Raw genomic sequence first — 10,160 nt, 5'->3', positions numbered from 1 at the left:
ATGAGTGACCATCTGCAGGCTGGCAGAAGAACAGTCCAGCTGAGCCCAGCTCAGACTGAAGAACAGTTGGGGGTGGGGTTTCTTTAAGCAATTAAAGTTTTGGGGTAAGTTTGTCAGCAACATTTGACAACCAAAAACACTGGTCATTCATAGATGCCTTTTTTCTAAGTACAAAACAATTACTCAAATGCAAAGAAAATGTGGCAAACATTTTCCCACCACAACCGTCTCAGTCAACAACTGAACTATAATTGGTCATCAGCTGGAAAAAAAAAAAAGCCACACCTCTTATCTTAATTCATAAATATCCATGATTCTTTTTCTAGGACTCTTTAATGCCAACACAAAGGTAGACCAATCAGCTTCTGACAGTCTCAGGGACTGGCTTAATTCTCATTTGGCCAAAAATAGAAGCCATCAAAATGAATTATCCACTACTGGATACACGATGGTAAATGAGATTGTTCTCACTTTTCTAGGATGTTGTTACTTAATTTTCCCAAATCATTTCTTCTTATCATCCCCCATAATGAGGAAATAAAAAAATAAACTGGTTAAGGTTGTAAAAAGAAGAAAAAAAAAAGCCTATTACTAGAATTTGAATCTCCACCATCTGCAAAATACAGTGCACAATTTAACTGCTTCCTCAAGATAAAACAAATTCTATAAAATATAATGTTGTCTACATTGTAGAGATGATTCTTCTTATCTGGGGAAATGAGTAATTGGGAAGCAGGTATTGTTGAGTTAAAATACAGTGGTCTTTAAATGGTTTCAAATTTTCCATATCAGAGGTAGTCAACCACAATGCAAGCCTTCCAAATTCAAATTCTGTCTTCACATAAACTTTCTCGCATCTGTTCTTGATCTTTTTAGGGAGAGGGTGAAAGTCCACATCTATTTCTGTGCTGAAGTTCTGGCAGGTTTTCTCATCTGAAACTTTTCTGCTGTTGCATCACGTTTTCAGACTCTAGCACTGTCTTCTCTCATTTCTGCACAGGGTGGTGTTGGAGTACACGGCGGGATGGGGCTCTGATCTCCACTTGTCTGGTCTGCTAGAGAACACTTAATATTTGTATATTTGTGCCCTTTACTCTTGATTTTCTGCTCTTCAATCCTGCGCTGTAGTGTTTCAATATAATGCTGGACTGCCATATAGATAAATTGGTACTGTGCTTCTGTCTGAACCATCCCTGACCTCTGAGACCACACCATCTGGATGGTTTTGGGAACGTCAATGTCACAGTCAACACCTTTCTCTCTGATTATGTCAATAAGAATATCAATCACAATCAACGTCCCTGTCCGGCCAATTCCAGCACTGCAGTGCACCACAAATGGCCCTGCATCTGTGATGCTCTCCTGTTTATGGTGCACCTCCTCCAGGAAGTCCAGCATACCCCCAGGGTCACTGGGCACTCCATGGTCCAGCCACGTCTGAAAGTGGTATTGCCAGACCATTCTCTCCATGTTCCCTTGTCCAATCTTTGAAAGTTTAAGTTCTTTTAGCGTATAGTCATGGAGGGTGCTTTCTTTGACCTTCCTAACATTCATGACACCATAATCTTTCAGAGCATACTCATCAGGCCAGTATTTGACACATTTACTCTTTCCTCTCTCCACTTCTTTTGTTGTCATGACAATCACTTGGGAGTTTTCCTGGAACACCATCTGCAAAAGTTACTCACCACGTTTTGCAGGCAGCCTTGTGTGGCAATGTAACGCTTTCTGGACTTTGAATTGTTGCACTTGGTTTCAAATTCAGACATGATGATATTTGCATTGATGTAATCTGAAACAGACTCATTGGGATCACTGTCTTGTAAGACAACCCTGGTATGATCAAAGGGCAGGATGTTTTTATATCTTTTTTTGTTTTTGTTTTCTTGTCTTTGACCCTCTTTTCGGCTGTAGAGAGGTTTGCCTTCTTGTTGTTGTAGTGTCTCAAATTCTTCCCAAACGCCTTGTTTGACTTTGTCTGTGGTCTCAGCTAATTTGCTTAGTTCTCAAACTCTGCAACATTTATACAAGCATTTATACAAGTCGTGTTAAGGGGCTGCTTGAGTTGTAGCACTGTACCCAATGTTTCCATCATAGGATTCTTCTTGTAATGTTCCTCAAGATCTGTCAAAGAATCAAACTGTTCTCCACCAAGGTCGTATTTCAGTTCCTTTCAGAGGTAGGAGGTAGGATCTGCACAGTTCAGAGGATATTTAAGCTCAACAACATCTCCATTCTTCCCTTTTAATTGTCCATGATGTTCCATGTAATACTGGACCAACTCAGCCAAAGTGGCAAATTTCTCCCCTCCATTCAGGTCATAGTAATCACCAGTGTTCTGAATCTTGATGTGGGTGACAGCTCCATTTCTTCCAATGGAAAGTGTGAAGTCTCCAGGGTTACTTTTACTAGGCCTTGCCAAAAAGCTGCCATCAACTCCTCTTGTCATCAGGTTTTCTGCCTCCACACCAGTGATACTTGGGTGAAACCATCTCCGCAATGTCACGTTCCTCCCGCCCTCCGGCTCCACGAGGGACCCGCTCCTTGCTCAGGTTCCTCTGGGCTCTGTCACATCGGGCTGGCCCAAGGGAGGCCGGCTTGGGACCGGACTCAGGGCAAAGCCAGCTGGCCATTCACAGACCCCTCCTCCAGGCCTTGGGATCCCGGAGACTATGCAGCCGCCTCCCGTTCCAGCTTGCTCCTCCTCTGGCGAATTTTTGTACTTTTAGTGGAGACGGGGTTTCACACTTTTGGTCAGGCTGGTCTTGAACTCCTGACCTAAAGTGATCCACCCTCCTTGGCCTTCCAAAGTGCTGGGATTATAGGCTTGAGCCACCATGCCTGGTTGGGCCTCTATTTCAATATGATTTTTATTTGGATGGACATCTGGAGAAGCCTATGCTATATTATATCACTTTGCTTTCCATAACTTATTATAGAAATACCTATATTGCAAGCTATATATAATTTCATGAATTTCAAATAAAACGCTGAAGGTCTGAGCATGGGATTCAATCATACAAAATAGTAATTGTAGTATCCAAAATCAGAAAGATATGGGTTTTCTGTTATTGGACTATCTCACTATATTTTTCTTAGCTTATAGGATAGACATGATTTTCCTGAATTTCCAATAAAATTCTAGAGGCTCTCATAAGCAGACCAACAATGCAAAGTAGTAAAACTGAGATATTCACTATTAGAAAGATGCAAACTTCAAAATGATATTCTTGCCATTTGATAGAATTGCTTTTGTACATCTATACATTCAGAGTTTTGTTTTGTTTTCTGAACTGGTTATGAGAAGAAACAGAATTTTTAGGAAATGAAACTTTGTTTTCCACTGTATTTTAGTTTTGCACATTAAACTTCTTTTATTTAAAATATTTTGCATTTATTTTCTAGCATTTTTTCTTCTTCTCATACTTATGTGTTGACTCAGGGGTACCTGATAAAATAGATACAATTGATCATTCCTATAAAGATTTATATGTCCCCAAAAGTGGAAATTGTCTTACTTTTTCATAATTTGTTTCTTTATATTTGAATAACACTTAAATGTAAAGGTTACATGGTGAATACAGACAAGATAGATTTTAAATAGTCTATTGTTTTACAGACCTTTTAATATATGCTTCTGAGACTAAAAAGTAATACCTAACACTTATGCTATCTATTAGACTCATTGCTTCATGAGGATCCTCCTAGTTTCATGAGGATGCATAAGTATATTTTAGGCATCACCGTATTTTTAATGCCTAGTATTGAGACAACAGTATGGGAGGGGCTCAATAAATAGTTTTCAAATGTTTAAGTCTGGGGACTAATTTCAGCAGGAAATTAATGTATAAATATTTATCAAAACACTATTGAGCCCTTAAAGTTGTTATGATTTTTTATGTGTTGATAACAAAAACAGATGTTATTTTGGCCTGCTTTGTACTTACAATCCAGAGATAGAGAAGCACATTAATCAAACGCAACAGACGCGATAAATGTGTGTCCATCATTACTGCTATAAAGGAACTAACTCTTTGAGGGCTTATGGAAGTAAGATTTGACATAATCATGATTAGTGAAAGTGGAAATCAAAAAATGGAATATAATGCATTAATGGTTGAATAATCAAAAAACCAGATAAAAAGTGGGGCAGCATAGAGAAGCCAAGACACAGGAAATAGCACATAAAGTGTAATGCGATATGTAGGGGCACTCCTAATGAGTACAGAGACCCCAAAAAGTACAAGGTCAGAGATGACAGAGCAAAGAATACAATGAGGATGCATGATATGAAAAAAAAGCTGAAGAGACACTTAGGGAGAGGGTGTTAGGTTTCTATTGATCAGGATAACAGTTGTCTTTTTTTTTTTTTTTTTTTTTTTTGAGACAGAGTCTCAGTCTGTTGCCAGGTTGTAGTGCAGTGGTGCGACCTCAGCTCACTGCAGCCTCCATCTCTCAGATTAAAGTGATTCTCCTGCCTCACCCTCCCGAGTAGCTGGGACTACAGGCACGCACCACCACATTAGCGCCGGGCTAATTTTTGTATTTTTAGTAGAGATGGGGTTTCACTGTGTTGGCCAGGATGGTCTCGATCTCTTGACCTCGTGATCCGCCTGCCTTGGCCTCCCAAAGCTCTGGGATTATAGGCGTGAGCCATCGTGCCCAGCCTAACAGTTGTCTTTGTCTAAAAAAGAGTGAAAACAATTAAAATATTTTATGTGTTTGTTGGCATTTTCAGATTTTTAAAATATTATTCTGACTGCTATGGGGAAAATGGAGCAGAGATAATCTATGGCTAGTGTGGGAAAAACAAAAAGTTAACTGCTGATTTCCAGGTAAGTGATATAATTGCATGAGCAGGTATTGTGGTGTAGATGGAGGGAAGGTTAAAAAATACCATATTTTTTACTAGGTAAAATAAATAAGAATGTATGTAATTCTATAGATGATAATGTCATTCACCTACATAGGGAACATTAGAAGAGGCACATGTTTGGGGGAACTGTATTTTGTTGGTAGCACATAAACCTGGAATGCCTTAGATATATTTAAGACATGATATTAAATATACATATTGTATTATCCATTACAAAATATCTGCCTTTCAATAAAATTATTATAAGTCATGCCCATGAAGAAAAGAAGCAATAAAGAAAGCAAACAAACTAGACTCAGATATGATACAGATAAGAAGTTAGTTATCTGCAATAGAAAAAGTAGACAACTTAAAAGACGGACAATTTAAGTAAAGGAAATTATAAGAAAAAAATCAAAAGGTAATGCTAGAAATGAAAACCACTAACAGAAATGAAGAATGTTGTTTGATAGATAATCAGTAGACTGAACATGGCCTAGGAAAGAAATTAGTGAGCTTAAAATTAGACCAGTTGAATCATCTTAAACTTAATGCAAAGGATAAAACTAATAACGACAACAACAAAAAATAGAACTGAATGTCCCAAAGCCAGGATCAATTTGAAAATCTTCAACAAATACATAATAGTAATACTAAAAGAGGAATAAAGAGATAGTGTAGCAGAAGTAATACTTCAAGGAACAATGGCTAAGAACTTTACAAAATTAAGAATAGACACCAAAACAAAGACTCAGGAAGCTCAGAGACAACAGGCATGATAAATATACACACACACACACACACTCACTCACAAAATGACACATATTATTTTCAAATTGCAGAAAGTCAAAGGTCAAAAAAATCTCTTAAGGAAATGAAAGAGGAAAAATACCTAGAGAAGAATAAGATTAGGAATTACAGCAAACTTCTTATCATAAGTCCATAAGCAAGAAAAGATTAGGCTTAAATATTTAACGTATTAAAAAAACTGCTTAGAATTAGATATCAGGAAAAATTATCTTTCAAAATGAAGGAAAAATAAGATATCCTCTGAAAATTAAACACTGAGGAAATTAATAATCATTAAATCTGCCTTATAATAAATGATAAAAGTCCTTCAAGAGGAATAAAAATAAAGCAGGCCCGAAACTTAGAAATAAAGAGCAAGAGAAAAGAAATAGATTACGATAAACAATATTTTTTCTTATTTTATGAATAAAATATAAAATTTGTGTTTAATTAAATAATTATAACAATTTGTTGCTACATATGTTTATATAATATATGGATAAGTGAAAAACAGCAATGACAAAAGTGATGGAACAGGACTATTCTAAGAAACTTACAGTAAACATGAATAGATACACTGTAGTTTGAAGGTAAGCTTTGATTAGTTAAGTGAATGTATTAGAACCTTAAGGGAAGCCACTTAAAATTTTCAAAAATTACTATGAATAATATATTAACAACAAACACAACGAGTAGAAAACAGTTACACACATGGTAGACAGTAAATCACCTATATCAATAATGGCTTTAAAATGACTAGTTTAGATGCATCATTAAAAGACAGAGATGCAACTCTTTGTTGTCAAAAAGAATCTCATTTAAAGTGTATAAACTAAGGTTAAAATTTTAAAAAGGGTGAAAAAGATATCATGCTAACACTAATCCAAAGAAGGCAGAAGTAACTAATTTTGGTGAAAGGAGACATCAGAAGAAGAAAATTTATTACAGATAAAGAGCCACACGACATAATGAGAAAGGAAACAATTATCCAAAAATGTATAATATATAACAACCCTAAATCTAATAATAAAAAAATCAAAGTACTCTATTTCTTCTGAGGAAGAAATAAAGAAATACACTATTAGTGTGCTATAAAATTTCAACATTTCTTTTCACAAGTGATATATCAGTAAGCAGCAAATCAGTAAGGATATTGTTGACCTGAACAATACTAAAAATCAACTTGATATAATTGATACTTATATACAACTTCATTCAATAACAGCAGCACATATATTCTTCTCAAGTTTGCATGGAACATTCAACAAAGGAAACCACATTCTTTCCTGGGATGTAAAATGCCTATCAATGTGTTAGAAACATATTAATAATTTAAAACACATATTAATAACTTAAAAGTATAGAAATCATGCAAATCATGTATTCAGAAAACAATACAATTTAACTAGAAATGCATAAAATGTAGTCGGGAAATCCTAAAACATTAGAAGATTTAACAGTACACTTTTAAATGATAAATGTATCAAACAGTAGTTTCAAACAAATATTGTAAAGATTGTGAAGTAAATAAAAATAAAATATTTACCTTTGTGCAATGAAGGAAAAGAAGTGTTGAGAGGGAAATTTATAGCATAATATGCATCTACAATGAATCTACAGCTGGTGAGAAACTAAATGTTTTTCTATAAGGTTGGTGTCTTAGAGTTCTCTAGAGAACAGAATCAATAGAGAAAAATATACACATTATTATTTTTAAAATAATTTTATTTATAATAAGAACTTGTCTTGTGTGATTATGGAAACTAAGAAGGCCCAGGATCTGCCCTTTACAAGGTAAAAACCCAAGACAGCCATATATTTCAGTCCAAGTCTGAATGCCTAACAACCAGGAGGACTGATGGCGTAAGTCCCAGTCCAAGAGTAAGAGAAGACTGTTGTCTCAAAGTTCAAGCAGTCAGACAGAGAGCAAGAATTCAATCTTCCCCCATATTTTAGCTCTAACTGGGTCTTAAATAGGTTGGCTGGTATTCACCCACATTAGGCCAGGCAACCTTCTTTCTTCAGTCTACCAGTCTAAACACAAATGACTTATCTGGGCATCTCAAGGCCCAGTCAATTTGACATAAAATTAAACATCACAACTTGGAACAAGTCAATAATGTCCTATCTCATAGCTTCTATTCAACACCGTATTGGAATTCCTGGCCAGGGCAATAAGAAAAAAAGCAAGACATGGGTGGTAAGGTGTAAAGATTGAAAAAGAAGAAATAGAAACTTCCTCATTTGTAATGGAATAATAGCTCATGTAGAAAATTCAAAGGAATAAACAGAAACATTTAAAATTAATGAGTCCAAGAAGATTGTGAAATGTAAATTTAACATACAAAGGCAATTGATTATTCAAAAAATATTACAGTAGAACTACTTTTATACATTTACAGTAAAATTCTTCCCTTTAAATCTAAGAAAATATATGCATGACCTATTTAAGGAAAACTGCAAAATATTATGAGAAAAATACAAGCTCTAATTAAATTGATAAATTGATACTTTTTTCTCTGTTTATTTATTAGAAGTCTCAATATTGTTAAGATGTCAATTCTCCACAACTTAATCTATAACCAACACAATCTCAATCAAAGTCTGTGCAACCTAGTTTATATATATTGGTGAATTGATTGTAGCATTTAAATGGAAAGGCAAACAGCCTAGAAAAACCAACATAATACTGAAGAAGAAGAAAAAATGTTGGATGACAAACCTTATCTAATTTTATAAGACTATAATAATGAGGAACATGTGGAACTGGTGAAAGAATAGACACGTCAATCCACGAAACAGACTAGAAAGCATAGAAATGGACCTACACACATCTCGTCCACTATGTTAGTCTGTTTCATGATGTTGATAAAGACATACCTGAGACCGGATAATTTATAAAGAAACACGGGTTTAACGGACTCACAGTTCCACATGACTGGGGAGGCCTCACAATCATGGCAGAAGGCAAAAAGCACCTCTTACATGGTAGCAGGCAAGACAGAATGAAAGCCAAGTGAAAGGGGAAACCCCATATAAAACCATCAGATCTCATGAGACTTATTCACTGCCATGAGAACAGTATGGTGGAACCCGCTGCATAATGCAATTATCTCCACCGGGTCCCCCCAACAACACATGGGAATCATGGGAACTGCAATTCAAGATGAGATTTTGGTAGAGACACAGCCAAACCATATCATCTGCTAATATTTGACAAAGGAATAAAGGCAATTTAGTGAGAAAAAGATAGTATTTTCAGCAATTTATGATGGAAAACAATTGGACTTCCATATGCAAAAGAAAAAAGTGTAGACAGACACATTATATTATACTCCAAAATTAACTTGAAATGGATCATTGTATAAAAGGTAAAATGTAAAGTCCAAGGTAAATATGTAAATATACATTTTCATCCTAAACGTAAAATGTGAAACTATGAAACCTCTTGGAAAAAAAAAAATATGGAGTTGGTTATAGTGATGTGTTAAATTCGTAACAGTGGCATAATTCACCAACCAAAAAATTCATAAGTTGGATTTTATTAAAACCAACAATTGTCTGCCCTGCAAAAGACACTATTAAGAAAATGAAAATGTAAGCTACATACTGTGAATGAATATTTGATAAACACAAATGATGAAGGACTTGCACTCAAGATATACAAATAGCTTGTAAGCTCAAAAACGTAAAAACAAGCAGTTACAACAAAGGGCAAAACACATGAACAGACACCTCACCAGAGAAGATATACAGATGGGCACATAGCATATGAAAAGTTGCTAAACGTCATTTTTAATTAGTGAATTGCATATTAAAACAACATCTAATAGAATGAATTCAATGTGAAACAAAAAAGTGGCAATGCTCCCTGCTGCTGAGGATGTGGAGCAACAGGAAAATAAGTTGGTGGTAGGATTGCTGGTAGGATTATAAATTAATAATTTTGGAAGACAGTTTGGCATTTTTTCCCAAAAAGTGAAACATATGTTTAACATACAATCCATGAATTGTGCTCTCAGGTATTTAAAAAACTCAGTTAAAAACTTACGTCCACAGAAAACCCAACACATTAATGTTTACTGCAGTTTTACTTAAAATCATCAAAAACTAGAAGATAGCTATTAATAGGTAGATGGAACAAAAAACTCATACATTAAGATAGTAGAATATGAGTCAGTGATTAAAAAAGGATGTGAACTCTCAAGCTATCAAAAAATTATGGCCAAACCTTAAATCTGCCCATTGGTATATTTAAAAAGTTATTCAGAAAAAATCATATATTGTACAATTCCAATTATGTGAAGTTTTAGAAAATGCTTAACTATTGAGAAAGTAAACAGATCACTGGTTGCCAGAAGTTCAGATAGGGGGAACTTTAGTAGGTGAATCAGAGGGAATATTTTATTGTGGCAAAACTATTCTGTAATGATGAATAGAAGAAATTTAACATTTGATATGTTGTGCATTTAAATTCACACCTCGTGCCATAAACTTCTGTGTTGCATATGTGATG

The 10,160-nt window shown here is 35.1% G+C and overlaps 1 pseudogene; it reads right to left on the bottom strand.

The window, feature by feature from the left end:
• Positions 1-821: 821 nt before the first annotated feature.
• Positions 822-2,433, bottom strand: LOC126956195 (tyrosine-protein phosphatase non-receptor type 11-like; annotated as a pseudogene).
• Between the last annotated feature and the right edge of the window lie 7,727 nt (positions 2,434-10,160).

The sequence above is a fragment of the Macaca thibetana genome, chromosome 6, assembly GCF_024542745.1.
Source record: "Macaca thibetana thibetana isolate TM-01 chromosome 6, ASM2454274v1, whole genome shotgun sequence".
Lineage (NCBI taxonomy): Eukaryota > Metazoa > Chordata > Mammalia > Primates > Cercopithecidae > Macaca > Macaca thibetana.
This window is presented reverse-complemented; position numbering and strand designations above follow the sequence as displayed.